At 41.8% G+C, this 15,431-nt stretch overlaps 1 protein-coding gene across 1 annotated transcript in view; it reads left to right on the top strand.

The window, feature by feature from the left end:
• Window positions 1-15,431, top strand: part of epha6 (eph receptor A6) — a 136,189-nt gene that overhangs the window by 87,446 nt on the left and 33,312 nt on the right.

Genomic DNA, 15,431 nt, shown 5'->3' with positions numbered 1-15,431 from the left:
GTTTCGACGCGCACTTGTTCGTGCGTGCATCAGTATGACAGCTTTCAGAGCAGCACTTCTTGGCCAGCTGATTCTCTCCCATCTGAGATCCTGAGTGAGGATTATAAAACCAATCAGCAGACGGTGATTGCTGCAGCCAGCCTGTGATTGGATCACAACCCAAGCCGCTGCCATCAGCTCTGCAAAGAGAAAGAGCGAGGGAGAGAAGAGGAGAACGAGACGTTGGGAAAAAGAAAGAAATGAGAGACGGGATAAATAAAGAGAGTCGTCAGAGAGAGGGAGCCTAGTGGAGGAGAAACAGAGTAGACGAGACGGAGAGAGAACATAAGATCAAGATCGTGTTTTCCCATCAGTCTTTGCTCTCCAAGTCATATTTACTACCGCCAGCACACAACAGATTTACTCTGTGTTGTTATTTTCCAATTGTTTGGACCACTTTTAATCTCTTTGCTCCCCTCATAAGCTAAAAAATTATCCACTTTGCCCAAACAGTTCTGTTTTACATCCTAAATGACTTGTGCTGTGGTTCCCCGTTATACTGCACATCCTTGTTATCCTTACATGCTAAATGAAAAGACTCACTTAAAGGAAAATAAGGCGGCACATAAAACGCCCAAGTCTGACATCTGTCTTTAGTCTCATTAGGGAGTTGCAAATGTCTGAATGAAAGGATGTGGGATTAAAGCCAAAGACCTTGTGGCTGTAAAGCAGGAGCCCCAGCGACCAAACTAACCTACCATCCATGCATTAGATCAGCCTTAAATAATGAAAAAGACATGAATAAAAAGACATAACTTTCATGTTCTTTCTGTTTGCGTGGCTTTCCTCAGGGTGCTCCGTTTGATTCAGAAACGGTATACTGTAGATCAGGTGATCACTGCAAATTAGTCCCAAGTGGGAATATTCCTCCACCGTGTTCCTCTGTCTCGGTCCTGTGATAAACTGGAGACCTGTCCAGGTTATTTCTCTTCATCCAATGCACAGTGGTTGAATTAGTTCCTCTTACCTCCCACAGTCTTCTAAGAAAGTGAAGGGAGCAATCATGAAAACTACAATAAGTTGATCCGGAAAGCTCAACACATTATTACGTTCTTCAGCTGCACAGCGTCTTTACAGAAGGGAGCAGTAACAACATAATTATATGAATTGGTTCAACCTTGGTGGTGATACAGGTAACTGGAGTTTTTGTCATTGTAACATTCCTGCTCGTACGTGTTTTATAGATATGACCTTGCTGGTTCATTATCACATTGAAAGCTCTCAGTAGCAAACCACTGCACATTGTTTGGTCAATTTTATGGTGTTTTCATTCCTATAGTTTGTTTGCTCTGATCCAAATCTTGTAAATTTGGAGCGTTTTCCCCTTTGTTTGGTTTATTTTCATGCGTAGAAAAATCCAAGAGAACCAAAATGCATGACTTCAAACTACATGAGAACAATCGCTCCGCTTAGTGGTCAGATGTGTCTTGGGCACGAGCAAGACAGAAAAGAGGTGCAGTGTTTTGGACTGGTGCATTTGTCTGTGAGAAACACATTGCTAAGCAATTGTAAATGGAGCACAGTTGAGGAGTAAGTAGAGTAACACAGTTCAAAGTTTAAGGCCACTGAGCACCATGTTTGACGAGGTGGGAGTGAGAACGTGATGTACCGGGCAAATTTATACCAGCAGAATGCCCAATGAAGGTAGGAAAAAAGTCTTGAAAAATTGTTACTCATACACACTGCTCTGCCGCATCCCCGAAATGCAAAGCACACCTGCGGCAACAGGAGCCACTAGCTCTGGAGGTTGGGTCGGATTGAGGTCGGATCAAGACACACAAACGAAACCAACTCCATGGTTATTTTGGACCAGGCCTAGTCCACCTCTTTTCAGCGGTCTCGGTGTGGTTGTTTTGGTCGGCTCCCAAGTGTGATTACTGTGTTCACACCTGCCAAAGGAACTGCAACAAAGAGGAAAACGAACCAGTTTCCAATTTAACTGGACACAAAGCGCAGATGTGAAAACTATCTTTGCTGCTCCATCCCTTTGCTGGATTGATGCATGAATTGGCCAATATGGGAGACTGGAGGCTCGCTTTTTCCTGATAATCAGTGTCTTACACTTAAAGCCATAAATATCCTTTTGTTTAATCCAATAATCGATGCATTTAAATGAGAACCTTCTTGGAAAAATTAATGAATATGTACTTTCCAATGTGTCATCTGTGTATGTGTGTGTGTGTGTGTGTGTGTGTGTGTGTGTGTGTGTGTGTGTGTGTGTGTGTGTGTGTGTGTGTGTAGATGTAATGAATGTGAGCAACTGCTACATAATGTTAGCAGGTGTTCGCTCACTGTGTCTGTTGGCAGGTTTGTTTAGCTGGCTTCCCATGGGGCTTGATGTGACCTGGGGCATCTGTTGCCCCCTGCCCATTTTCTGCCCTTCAGCACCCTCTTTTATCTGCGTCCATGACCTGCTGCTACCACACACATGCACACACACACACATACACACACACACACACACACACACACACATACGTACCTACATAAGCTCAAACTACGTCAGCTTTTAGAAAAACAACAGATGTGGAGGTTATTATGTTTTAGGTCCACCATAAATACTAAATGTCTGACCTTTGGCCTATCTGCATTTTGTATTCATATAGAAATGGTGGAGAGAGATGCAAACATAATATTCATGCTGTTACAGATTGGACAGAGTTGGATTCGGGTACACTTTTGCTGAGGGCAATGAGAACGAGAGAGGGGAAAGGGCTACAAGAAGTGAGAATGAGGTGAAAAGGGGAATATTAGCACAGCTGGGCCCAGTAGGGACATCTGTACCAATGTTGGCCTCATATCTGTTTATTTGTATTCAGGTTACAGCATACAAATACTCCCCTGTTTAATATGGGTGACATCAGATAGGGTGGGCCAGGGACAAAGTCACACAGTTAACACAAACTTTAGGGACATACATAATAGATAGTGTGAATTACTTGAGAGATTGGTATGAATGCTAGAGTAATTGATATGCTTTAATGCAACTTAAAATTGCCCCAAGGTAATCTCATCTCATCTTTTATCATAGCTGTGCCTGTCCTGACACAAGTGACAAGAATAATTCAAAAATCATTGTTCAGAGACAGAGTTGTGTTTTTTGAGGAGTTTGGATAAATTCCGTTTAATAAATAAGCTGCTCTTCATGAGATAAAGGTGAAATTTGGGCAGCAAGAGGCAGAGCAGGTCGAACACTAATAGGAAGGTTGTGGTTGGGAAGCATCCTTGGGAATGATACTGAACCCTAAATTGCTCCAATGGGGGCTCTTCAGTTAGGAAGCACTGAATTGCTTTATCACTCCTGATGAGCAGGTCGTCACCTTGTATGGCGACCTCTGCCATCAGTGTGGGAATGTGCGTGTCAAAGGGTGAATGCTGCAAAGTGCTTTGAGGGCTCGATAGACCAGAAATGCGCTGTATAAATGTCTGTTTAACATTTACCGAGGTACAGGAGGGCTGCGCTGACATGCTAACAATGGCAATTCTAACATGTTTTACCACAGTGGCTGACTCAGGGTGTTTGAGGGGCAGGGGCGAAAAAAAATAAAAAGGCACCAGCTGTGTGCGGTGGGGCACCAGCACGCAGAAGGGTACCCTAGAGTGCATTTTATCATGTTTTATCTACAGTACCATAGGGGCATCCAAGAGGGAAGTGTTTGTGTGTGTGATCAAACTCGATGTATTCGCAGAAAGAAAATGGCGTTGTTGCACCTTTGTTTATAACTTCACAGAGCTCCCGAGGGGATAAACACAATATCATTACAAATCTGCTTGATAACTCTCTCAGCATCTGGACAGTGGCTGGGTGTTGAATTTCAGAAAGACCTTCATGCCTTTCTGCTTTAGGTTTTTCAAGGCCATCATTGAGCCGCCCGCGGGTCCAGTGTTGTGTGGCCGTATAGTGTATATCTCCGGCCTGCTCCTGTGAGTCCTCCAGACATACAGTAAGTCACCTATTCACCAGTCAGTGTTAAGAATAGCTATTCCCCAGGATCGCTATTCAGCAGTGTTCAGAGCAGGTGGGGAGTTTGAAGGAAAAGAGATTAGCTATTTCTACTCCACAAAATGATTTATGCCCAGACTTTTATCAGGAAGCTCCCCCCCCACCCCCCCCCCCCCACCCCCCCCCCCGCAAAGATCATTTCCCCTGACTTCACCTCACAACGGGAACTATTTTAAGCATTGGCTCATTAATACAGACTGATTGGATTCATTGTTCTGCAATCCTGATGGATGTTCTCTGAAGTTTTCTCTCTCTCAACTCCCACCTCAATCCCCTCTTCAATCTTCGGGTTGAATTTCCTCCCAAGAATGAAGCCCCATTGTCTTCTGAACGTTAGATAAATCAGTTGCCAATGCCTTTTGTGGCTCCAGTTCATTTAGCTGAAATTGCATTAGCCTCGCTCCATCAAACAATTCATAATGACAGCGGTTCTACCTTAAATCTCCGTAGACCTTTATACGTTTTAACAGCCATTGACGACACACTCAGCTTAAGGTCTCGCAGTTTATACTCAGTCTATTCCGATAGATTCAGAGTGAGACATCAAATACATCGACAAGTTTTCTTTTATCGAACCTCTTTCTTTTTTTAAACACATCATGTGCATTGCTAGGTGAGTGACATTAGCCTTTTAGTGCTCTGTCCTTATTCTGCACTCCCTGAGTAATAGTTTGTTAGTATCGATTATTTTCTTTCTCTTAAGTATCAGTTTGTCCCACTTTTGCAGGCTGCTACATGGAGGTAAAAAATTATGTGTAGTCGACTTTAGTAAAGTGCCACACTAACAAAAGAAAAAGACGGGGAGGGAGAACCTCTCTGTAAAATAGCATTTTCATTGTTCCATAGAAAACATGTAACTGTGACCTTTTACACATTTATAGAAGTTGCGGGTGAAACAGGGACTGCATTAGTCTTCAACACATTTACTGTCACCTTGTGCATTATGAGTGCTTTTAAGGTGCATGCTGTCTTCTATATACAGGCAAACCTTCATGACCCATTCACACGGCATTGTATCAACCCTACAGGCTATTTTAACTCCAGGGTGGTTGACTTTGACAGCAGGGTTGTGTATAGATGGCCCTGCTTGAAATGAGCTCTATAGGAAAGAGCGTATTGCCACTCTGCCTGCTGTGTGTTCTGCTGCAGTGAGCCTGCTCTGGGTGCTATAGGAGGGTCGACTGCTATTTATACTGTACCTCCACTGCAGTGGCACTCCTCTCCCTCTGCACCCCTATTCAGAAAGGAGAGGAGACGAGAGGAGATTTTTTGAAGCTACAAAAAGTTTTCATTCTGTTCTGATATGCAGTGCTAACCCTAGTTATGTGTAACAAGTCCAAGTATTTTCTTTCTCGCCACAGCTTTAGTTCCTGTATGTGTAGGAACCCACAGGAACAGCGTTTAGATCATGCAAAAATTAAATGTGTCCACTGAAGGCCATAATCATAATGAATTAAAATCATCACTGTCATTGCCATCACCATTATAATATAATCAGTGAATTTGATTTGAAGTCAAAGGCGAGCCATGTGGTATGTTTAAGGGCTAGAAAAATCAATTCGGAAATAATTTAAACCAACATTTTTATGCAGAAATATGTTTTCGGGTTTTCCATACGTCCAATCCATTGTTATGAACAAGATATCTCAGAAACACATCAAGGGGATTTCTTCAAATTTGACAGAAATGTCCGCTTGGACTAAAGGATGAACTGATCAGGTTTTGGCTTTCAAAGGTCTGAGATCAATGTCGCTGTGACCTCACAAAAACACATTTAGTCAATTTCTCAACAATTAATATGATAACTGCAACAGAATTTCACACAAATGTCTAATAGGGGATAAAATGATGAAGTGATGACCTTTCCAAAAGGTCAAAGCTCAACTTCGCTGTGACATTAAAATGTTCTGTCCATGTCTGCAACTTGACTGTTGTGCGGAGGCAGACAGCTTCAAGGCTGTAATTCCAGTTCCATTACGTTTCTGTAAGACAGAAACTTACAACTTACTGGGACCACATTTTTTCAGCATTACTGATGGACATGCGTTGTGTGAAATATACAGAGCGTATAAGGAACATTAAAGCAAGGCCTGTTTCATTTTTGCTGTGTGGTTCTATCTATTGTACAATAACATGTTAAGCAAGCTCAATCATATTAGATGAAAAGGTCAAAATACAAAACTAATTAAAAAATGCGGATAACCAGACATGGATAGACATAATTACCATCTTATCATATATCATATTCTTCAATTTTAACTTCCATTATAAGTAAGCCAACCCAGTCACCAGGATAAAATGTTGGCATTTAATCTTCTGCAAACCACTGTCATATCACGTTCACGTTACATGTTTATGACCTGGTCTGTCATATCTGTAGGTGGAGGGGACGGTGGAGGAGTTACAGGCGGGATGGCTGCCAAGCCAGCGACAGTAGTTTGAGACTGTATTTCAACATTTGTAGGTGTGACACCGTTGGATATTTTAAAGGAGACCTCGGGACAATTTCCAGCTATGTTAGTGATGACCAAAAAAAGATATTTTTGATGAGAAGAACTCCATATTTTATCCTTTATAAATGTCATAAAAAAAATGCAAGAGTGTTACATCTGACTACACTTGACTGGTGAGAATGACACCTCTTCTTCTAGGTTTTCATTCTCAGACAAGTGAGAACAATATGCGCATCGACATCTGTGTCTGCCCACATCTGTGTCACTTTCCAATACTGAATGCTTGGTTTCAGCCATAATGAAGCTTTTAAGTAGCAGCATGAGAAGCGGACAGGGTGTTAAGGACAGGGACCGGCAGGGAAATCAACTGTCAGCGGCCAGATACTTCCGTTCTTTTCATTAATTACTTTTGGGGGAAAAGGAGGTGGAGGCCAAATGAGTATTGATCGTGGTGGGCAAGTATAGGGTCGGTTTCACTGGCCTTTCCCACACGTCATTGCTTCTCCACATCCCCATTAATTGGGAACAAGAGGGATCGGTGGCAAGCTGGGACCCTATTAAAGACGGGACCTCAAGAGTGTCAGACAGGCTAGCTAGCACACAATCCTCCTCTACGAGACAGCAGACAACACTTCTTCTTTTCACTTTGTCTGTCTTTTTTAAAAGAAGACAAAGGCTTAAATGTTATAGACTGTTTGCAAGTCAAAGTCCATCCAAAGTCAGACTTTGTCTCACTGGGTTCCTTTGATTTGGATCTCTTTTATTCTGTTTTTTGGTAGTTACCCAACTCCTATTTTCTCCACTCTCCTACCACAACTCAAAGCAACAGAAAAAAGCTAGAAATAACTCACGGAAAGGTCTCTTTCCTTTTCTCTTTTCCTCTCTGCCTCTCCGATCCTCGCTTTTGTTGCGTGACTGATGATTTTAATTACCTCTTAACTCCCTGTACTCAGCAGATACACATGATAAATGGTGCAGGTGACTGTTGTAGCCACCATCTGGATGGGGCAAAGGAGTCTAAGTAGCTTTTCTCCACTGTCATACTCAAGACAGCCACCACAGCAGGGGGGGGGATTGCAGGTGTACCAAGGGAGAACAAGAAACTGTCCCAGTTTAGATCCGGTTGACAGCTATTTAGTGTCACAGGGGTCACATCCATTTTTCCTTTCTGAGACTGCAGGCGGCAACAATACGCCTCGAGAAAAAAAAAACACATAGCACCACAGTGGGGTGAGCGATTGCTGTAGATGATTGGCCGGCAAATTGCAGCACTTTATATGGAGATTGTAGGGAAGGAGATGGAGGTTGGAATGTAAAACTACTGTAGGTACACAGTGGAATGGATTCAAAAGCAGGCATTATGTATCTATGCACAGGTGCTATGCAATGACAGGTATCATCTTTGAAGAAGCTTCCAAAAGTTCTCCGAGCAAACATGCTGCGAAAGTTTAATCTTTGCAGAAACAGATGAAGGAAAACGATATGTGACAGACCAAAATCACTCCACAATTTAAACCAATGGCAATAGTTGTATTAATTTCAGACATTTTATTATGTTGGGAGTATTTTGGTTCGGTTGGAATAGACCTTTTCTTTATTGCTGTCCTGGAGCTCCTATATAATTTGAGATAAGTCCCGTGCTTGGGTGCTGCTGTGCTAAAAGGGGACATACAAGCACAGTAATTATCTTTCAGCAATCCAACATGGTGGAAGAAGTTGTTTTTGGGCAACCATTTTAGCAATAATTACAAATTAAGTGGCTGCATGACACAGCCAATTATAGAGGCAGTAACATTTTATTTCAGTGTTGTTTCCCACGTTGTATCTCATTTGTAAAACAATGAGTTGAGGGTTTGAAGGGTGTAACTGTTTCTCTGCATTACTTTCATGCAGCTTCTCAGTTGGTTGCCTGGCAACCTCCAGGGAATTGTTCACCAAGGAGGCAGGTAACTTCCTGTAAAACCACAAGATGCCACATGTTAATAAGTGGGTTTTAGAGGAACTGTCAGTTGTTGTTTTTTTCCTCTGGACAGAGCTAGATAAGCTGTTTTCCCGTCCTCCCAGTCATTATGCTAAGCTAAGCTAATTACCTCATGTCTCTAGTTTATGCAAAGACCATAGACAGTAAAAATAATGGACAGAGCTTCAGGGGTCTAAAAAGTGAAGCCAGTGTGGATTATACAATACAACTGCTCCAGCGGTTGCAAAAAGAAGTCCAATTGTATGAAAGCTTATGAGCAAATGACCCTACTTCTCACTTGATTTACAACCTCAGTGAAGACTTTCCTCATGAGTTTATGTTCTCAAACCCTAGTTTCTGCTTCAATACAGCATGCAGCAGCATACAGCCATCTAGAGTAAAATAGATGATAAAGCAGGACATGCTTTAGGGCGTGACTACCTTGTGATTTACAAGCTGCTACCACATCACCTCCTCAGGTTCTTAGTCACCCTTTTGACCAAGGCAGTCCAGGTGTGAAAGAACTAGCTCTTGGCCTGGGCCGTTTACGTCAGGAGCTGGTGGCGGGGTTATCGTGACCAAGGACCAACTAAAACCTATGACCGCTGTTTAAAAAACAGCTTAAGCGTGGCATAGCGTGTTCTGACTTATCCACGGGAGACTAAAAAAAAGGTTGAATCAACTCTGAACCAGTACTAGCACCAGCCCAGAACCAGCACTTCGCTTTTTGTCGAAAATGGGCAGCGCCACCCTCTTGCCCAAATATGGTCCCTTCTGGCTTCAAAAAACCAAGATGGTGACTGCTGTAATGCCAAATTTGAGGCTTCAAAATGGAAGTCCACAAACCAATGGTTGGCAGAGGTATCGATCTTCTCTTCTAACTCTGAACAAGAAAGCTAAAAATGTCAAACTGCTCCTTGTGCACCTTCACACTCCAACAAACAGACACATATTGAGATCTGATTCTCAGGTGGATAACACAGAGGTCAGCGTTAATGGGGTAACAATTTCAATTACGCTGTGCTTGATTGAGCTGCGTAGATCAGTCACTTATTTAAGCTGGATACCAACTCTCTTTAATCGTGGGTCTCTGTGGTTTGGTCTGTGTGTTAACACTTGGAGTTCATTGAAGAGAGCAGATGACCCACAGTGTAATGGGAATAACCTCCAGCATTAATGAAGGGTAATGATGATAGTCCCCAAAGCAGACCCCATGTCACTTCAGTTTTGTCCCGCTGTTTGTAAAAGCGGCACAAAAAAAAACCCAGTTACGCTCACGCACAAATGTTTACCCGCAGATTCGACAAATATGACATTGCTCCAACTGATTACTTGAGGTCCCAGTGTGGTACATTGGAGACAACTTCAATTTATTCATTCATTCCCTGAAGCAGCTACAAAGTGTTTCTGAAGCACGCCATGTACTTGTCAATCGCTGGCAGTGCTTGGAATTGAGTCGAATGGTATTGAATTGAACTAATTTAAATCAAATCCGGGTGAATCAAGAATTTGCATGTTTGTACAGCGTGTGTGCAAGTGTGTGTGTTTGTTCCCTTGAATCTTTTGATTCTATTCACCCATGAAGATGCCTGCTGAAAGACCAATTTGGGTCGGCCGCAGGACAAACACAACCAGACACCTGGAAAAGAGACGGACGTGTCAATATGACAGTTGTAAACAAGAGCACCTATATTGTGTGTGTGTGTTTCTCTCTCACTCCGTCTCTCTATCGGCAGTGAATCAGTGGTGTTAGGACATCGTTTAAGCTCTCGCACAGCATCAATACTGGCTCTATTGATTTTTTCAAACAGTTAATGGAAGCCTTTAGGGCAGGAAAGCTAATTAAAATCATATGCAGGTCAAGCTCATTTAAAGACTCCCCATTAGTTTACGTTGAGCCTAACCACGCTTGACTGGAAAATCCATCCATTGGGCATCGTAATTGACTGGTGTTTCTAATGGCTTTCCAATGCTGCTGCATCTCAGAGAAAGAGAGCAAGTTTCCTCTGGCAGATTTCATGCTGAATCTCTAATAACCCAAACACAGAATCATTAACGACGGTTGCTGTGTCCTGTGTCCTCGAAGTGTCTCGCTAATGCCTGGAGACAGCGATGTGTTTCATATTCCACCCTTGAGGAATAAACAATATGCACTCACTGAGCACACAGAGGCAGACTCAAGTCTAGTGTGCTTCACCTTCAATCAAGTCAACTAAAATGTTGTCCAAGTGGAATAAGTGTGATGTAAGAATTCAGATCTGCTTATAGATGGGACCACATGATATCTATGCTTCAATATAGAAGCTTGAGTTGAAAGTATTTACTAATGTATCAGCCCGGTCTCAAGTGTGTAATAGACCCGTAGATCCGCTCGAGGACAGTGTGTGAGTGTGGCAGTTTGCCTTAAACTAACCAGAGCGTGAGCACAGCGTTGTCACAAGATAAGAATGAAAATTAAACATGGAAATGTAAAGTTTCAACATGTCCATGCTTTGCAGAAACATACATTGCCGACATTTTTGTTTGTTATTGCTATCTTGACCACAGAATGAGACCGTGTTGTTTTCATGGGTAGGCGAGGCCAAACCCGACAGTGGGTCTGTTATTAACAGGGTTTGCAAGAAACCAGGTTCCATGTAGATGGGTGTCCACTGTAGCATATGGTCTAAGAATCCATATTTACACTCAGTTCAGTTTTAGGGCTTCTCATCCTCAAACTTTAATTATATAAATGTCTATCTATTTAATGTACAGTTTATTCAACACTAATTCTAGTCTTAAAAGCCCATTACATTCTATCCTTAAAAGGATCCTCATTAGCTTCCACAGAGTAGCTGCTAGTAATTATAGAGTCTGTTTAATCGCAATAACTACAAGAAATAAAATAATAGAATCAACCAATATTGGTAGGACAGGAACATGCAATATAAGCCAAACATAAAGATAAAAAATTAAGGAAATAACTTAATAACAACAGAGCCTATTATAGAGACAAAAACAAACAAAACAAAAATGTCACTAAAACAGCGACAACACAATAACACATCTATATTTCTTAATTAACTAGATTCCTATCAAACAATTGTGTTTATCAAACAACCCAGAACGTGTCTAGACCACATCCGATTACATTCACAGAGTGCAGCAACTTCAAAACCAGCCAGAGGTGAAATTATGGCTCAATTCGAGTAACTGTGACTCCTGTATGATCGCTTTTACTCGTGGTAAAGAATCTCAGTGTTGTGTCGGGATGAGTTCTGTCTTGACATTTAAGCTGAGCTGCCACATTTCTACTGGCTATTATTTTTTGCCAGCCAGACAGTGGTCCTGCCTCTCCAGCAAACATTGTTTTTTTACACATGTTGGCTCTCGACTGTTTGTGTGTGCACACGTCTTGTGTGCATGTTCTTCCTGCAAACTGTGTTCCCTTGTCTGTTTGCACAACCCGAGCGAGTGTGCATTTTGCAGTGCCTTGCGGTGGGAGGCTGATTCGAATCTGTGAGTCAGAGGGAGATTGTATTTAGGCTGTGTTTATTGTTCCCTATCAGGGGCCAATATGCTAACAGCATATGCCAACCATCTTGCTGTGTCTTAGTTTGATGCCTCCACTGCATGACTCTAGCCGCAAACCACACAGCCCTGCCGCCACCGTTGTACCCAGCTGGCATTAGCAGCGCAGGAAACCCTGCAACGTCGCAGCTTCAACAGAGTGGTTCATTAGACAGAGTTAGATCAGATAAAATCCCCCTGAGATGAATTTTCTCTGCCACTGAGGACTGACGGAGCAGAGGATATGAGCGCGCTCAGAGTAAAATGCTCATATGAGAGGTTATGTGTAATAATAACACCTAATAAGATGTCAGTTGGCCTATTGTGTTGCTGGAAAAAAAGAGGGTTTATTTTCTCCTCCAGTTGCTCCATATTCTCTGTTTAAGAGAAAAACATGCACACACACACACACACAGATTCCCCAACATATACATGTATGTGTACACACACCATGCCCTTTGAGCTTGCTGATTATGCTAATATTTTCACTCACGCATGATATTGTGTTGTTCTATTTCTGCTAACATTTCAGGCAACCTACCAAATTTTAAATGGCTATTAAGTTTGAGGTTATTAAGGAGAAGCCAAGCATTAAAATGAATTTAGAGTAAAGGGACTCTATACTAGATGCTGCACAAAACACCTGAACCCTCCAGCACCTCCACCTTTCAGGGTCACCGAGATGTGATCCAGTCAAAACTATTGAGTTGCTGGCCGCTTGATTAACTGCGTGTTTTAGCCACTTGTAACCATGAGTTGGGCACTTGAATAATGGTCAACATGTGTGTGTATAGTATTTCTACAATGTGAGCGATGGCGTATACATACACTTATAGAGAGACTTCTTTTCCCCAAAAAATCAAGAGTTAATTCATTTTTCATGAATGGTTAACTCATATCGATGAGTTATTTGACCACTAAAACCACTCAAATATTTCTTTTTTGCATTTGTTTCTAATGTAATACTGTTTTATTTTTCATTACAATTAATGAAATCAGCTTAGCAATTCAACCTCAAGTGACCTCAATTCAAGTAAAAAGTTGGATCATTGAGAAATGTCTTCATGTCTGGTATGTCCCCCTTTTGCTTTAATGCTAGCATGCACTCGAGCTGGCATGGACTCCACAAGTTTGTGATAGACCTAATGAGTCATGTTGTCCCGGCATGATTTGAGATGCTTCTTGTGATGTTGCAGAACACTTGGCTTTCTCAGTCTTCAGGTGCCCCCCATAAATGTTCAAGGGGGTTGAGGTCAGGTGATTGTGGAGGAAAGGTCAGGTTTTGCACAAACTTGTGGAGTCCATGCCAGTAAGTATCTCTAGAAATCAGTATATTCAAAGTTGCCTGAGGTGAAAATTCTACATAATAAATCCAATGCACCATACCGTATGCTGATTTTCTCTATTCATTTCTCTAACTCAAATCTTGTGACATTCAGATCCACCGTCACTTTCAAAGTTCAAAGCTGTACATATTTCATATGATATTTTGGCACATATAAGTATAAGTATGTATTTAAACAACTTGATCAATAGATTGAAATGTGCCTTACTTTTCTTCCTCCTTGCTTCATGGTTGGCCTTGCTTGCAGGATAATGGGTTGTGGCTCCATACTGCAGTCCTCTTTATTTTCATTATGACATTAGTTGTACCTTCTGTTCAGTGGGATCAGGAGGTACAACTGATGTCAAAATGTTCTGTGACCTGACATTCTCAGTACTACAGAGGTAATGCAGAGGTAACTCTGTAGTTTTTGGAGGAGAGCCTTATAAATAAACAACAACACTATACTCCCTTTCGTCTGTTAAAGAGGACCATCATAGATTCATAGAAGGTGCATCGAAGGTGGATAGATGGACGGATGGATGGATGGATGGTTGGCAATTGGAAAAACAACGACGTCCCGTATTGCAATGAATGTCTGCATCCCAAGTAGATTCTCTGGAAGTCTGCGAAAGGTCTGCTTTAGGCCCCTTGTGGACTGAATGATTTGTGGATTTGGACAGCCCACAAAGCCAGCGAGTCTGCAAGAATGGTGAAGTTAAGACTTTTGGATGGAGCTATTCATCTAGACTAGAAAAGTTATAGGTTCTGGGTTATAGCTGTACTTAAATCTCCATGTCTCACATTCCCTTCCAGCCAAGTCTGGACTCCTTTTTGAGTTCCTGCTCCCTGTTATACTGATAATTAATTTCTTCCATCTCTGAGTGAGCGGGGGGGATTTGGTAATGCGCTGGAGGGACTTTAAAAAAAGGACATTTAAAAAACTATGTGTAAGGGTATGAAGACATAAAGCCAACAACAGATGGAGAGCGAATGGACAAAAAGAAGCAGGTGGTGAAGAAAAGGAGAAGAAAGTAAGAGAGGGATGAAAAGGACAGAGCTGTTCACTTTCAGCTCCAGCTGTCAGATAAGTAGCAGTAGGTCTCCGGCTAACAAGCTCAAACCCCTACATCCCTCGTCTTATCTGGCCTCCAAACCCTAACCCCCAAGACTCTGCTCCACAACCCCCAAACCCTACACCCCCCATCCCTGATCCCCCATGCTTCCCCTGAACCCAAAGCTTCCCCTAATACCCAGCCACAGACAGAATAAGGACTATATACAGCTTCTCCAGACTTAATACTGTAGAATAATTGAAAAAAATAGTGTCAGTGTCATCATTTCACTTTGAATACACATGAGAAAAGCGGGCCTACATTTTATATCTGCATAATGAGTCAGCTCTGTAACATTAGATGTTATAATCTATAATAATGACTCTCAGGGCACTTACATTTGCTGACCTCTCTTGGGAGCTCAGCACAATTATTTACCCAGCAGAAATTCATAGAGCAAAGCTAATGTAATTCTGTCGAAGAGAAGAAGATGTAGCTTCCTCTACTTATTTTCAATTAAAACAAGATGATCGTACAGGCGTCGGGAAAAGCTGTGAGGATTTTATTTTATTTTTTTCAGCGTCAAGTCACTGAAACGCCTGTACGATCATCAGCCTTATTTTAAACTATCGGCTATAGTGTGAACATGGGGTGTGTGATAATTTTGAAACATGGTAGACAGGTGTTAATCTAGTGTGTGTGTGTGTGTGTGTGTGGATTTCTTGGAATGCAATTTAACATAAAATTCAGCTAAATACATCTTGTAAACAATATATATGGCTAATTAAATTCAAGTAAATCTAAGAAAGCTTTTTCAGTGACCTTGGGATTTACAGAGCTGTAACAAGCACACATTTCAACACAATCACAGTTTTTTTCAGGTGAATGGAGGTATAAAGTCTTTACCATATAAAAGATGTAGTTATTATTTCTCTCTTCAAGTGTCTGTTGAAAAGAAGTTAGAAGGGCAGGATGATTAGAGAGGAATCTTGCGTTGATGAACAGTGAATCTTCAGTTATCTTTTGAATTTAAGTCTGTTTTGCAGCT

The sequence above is a fragment of the Pagrus major genome, chromosome 9 (genome assembly GCF_040436345.1).
Source record: "Pagrus major chromosome 9, Pma_NU_1.0".
Classification (NCBI taxonomy): domain Eukaryota; kingdom Metazoa; phylum Chordata; class Actinopteri; order Spariformes; family Sparidae; genus Pagrus; species Pagrus major.
Note: the sequence above shows the minus strand (reverse complement) of the source record. Positions and strands in the feature narration are given on the sequence as shown.